Below are 1,469 nucleotides of genomic sequence, written 5' to 3' on the forward strand. Positions count from 1 at the left end.
TTTCCAGTGGAGCAGCATATGTTGCCTTTGGAGCGTTCCCACTGATGTTTTCAAGTCTAAAATGATTTGCCTTGGTCTGAAAGTCTGTTTTTAAGTATTTCTCCTGTTGCCTGTTCTAAGAGAAGCTGTAGTGAAAATTTAGGGAGGAAAAAATGATGGCTGAATTTGAAATGTGTTTCAAATGTAATTACAATTGTGGATATATTTCAGTATTTTAAGTTTAGCCAAAGAAATTATGTGGAGATTTGGTCTAAACGGGTTTTCAGGAGCTCTTACCAAGTCCTTGCTTTAGGACTGTTAAGGGTAGCTGTTTTTCATTTGCACTACAACAGCACTAGTTTTTTGTTTGGGGGCGGGGGGGGGGAGGTCCCTAAAAAGTAGTCTGAAGCTGCAGTTGTTCATGATGATTTTACTAGACCGGGCACTGCAATTTCTAGTGTATACCTGAAGTAATTGCAATTTTTTAAATAAATGAAAGGAGATGATCAACACAGTAGGAAGACCAGTTTTGCTACAGAATTTGTTCCATCACTTTTTAGTGTCCTGTAAACAATGTAGAGAGGTTGAGCCACACTGTGTTCACTTTAAAATTGGTTTTCATTATTCATTGTGACTGAATCCTGTACAAAGGCATGGTGTCCTCTAAAGAGCCTGTTTGGTCAGGTTTACCTGACCAAATGAATCTGGCTGCATGCTTGGCCTGGCCTTATTTTCCTAAGTGGTTTTTGATTGTTGTAAGTCATTGTTTTCTCATTGTAGCCTTCAGCATTCTGCTTGTAATTCTAAGTGCTACAGCAGCAAGTATTTAGTGTAATAATTCCTGTGATGGTGTCCTTGTATGTTTCTGAATCTGTGCTGTCTCCTGTATTTGCTTGGTAGCCTTTTCTCTTGTTTGCAAGACATGATTATTTTCAACTTACTGTAACATTGCTGAATGTTTCAGAGAAACAGTGAAATTGAATTGAGTTAATGCTTTTTGTTAAAAGTTAAAAGAAGGTGGTGAATGGACTGTTTTCCGTTTCCCCAAGCAGTGGCTGAACTGTGTGTTTACAATTGCTAAGTGGTGAAAAAGTTGGAGATTTGAAACCCAAATTCAAATAATCTGAAGCTGTGCAAGTAATCTGGTCAAGCAGGTGTGCTAGCTGAAAGCATAAAGCAATGTTACATGGCTATACCAGAGAGAGCGTGACAATGTCGTGTGGGATTTATTTTACAGCTATACAGATTAGTCATACAATGGACGTACCTAAAAACTGCAAACCCCTTGTACTGCAACAATTTTTTTCCTCCATGATTATTGCCTTATCACTGGGAAGGGATGAGGAAGGAGAACTTGAAGTAAAAGACTATAGTCATGATAATGCTTGCAGTAGTCATTTGTGAAGCTGTTGGAAGATGAGTGCTAAATCCCCAACCTTTCTCTTTCCCACATGGGTGTCTTTGCACTCTTTGTCATCCTCGTAGAGGAA

General features: G+C 38.8%; 1 protein-coding gene across 1 annotated transcript in view; it reads left to right on the top strand.

Annotated features, from left to right (window-relative positions):
- CRYBG3 (beta-gamma crystallin domain containing 3) overlaps positions 1-1,469 on the top strand; it is a gene marked incomplete at its 5' end in the record, with an annotated part of 64,788 nt that overhangs the window by 38,234 nt on the left and 25,085 nt on the right. The window lies entirely within an intron of this gene.

The sequence above is a fragment of the Phaethon lepturus genome, unplaced genomic scaffold, assembly GCF_000687285.1.
Source record: "Phaethon lepturus isolate BGI_N335 unplaced genomic scaffold, ASM68728v1 scaffold9811, whole genome shotgun sequence".
In the NCBI taxonomy this organism is placed as follows: domain Eukaryota; kingdom Metazoa; phylum Chordata; class Aves; order Phaethontiformes; family Phaethontidae; genus Phaethon; species Phaethon lepturus.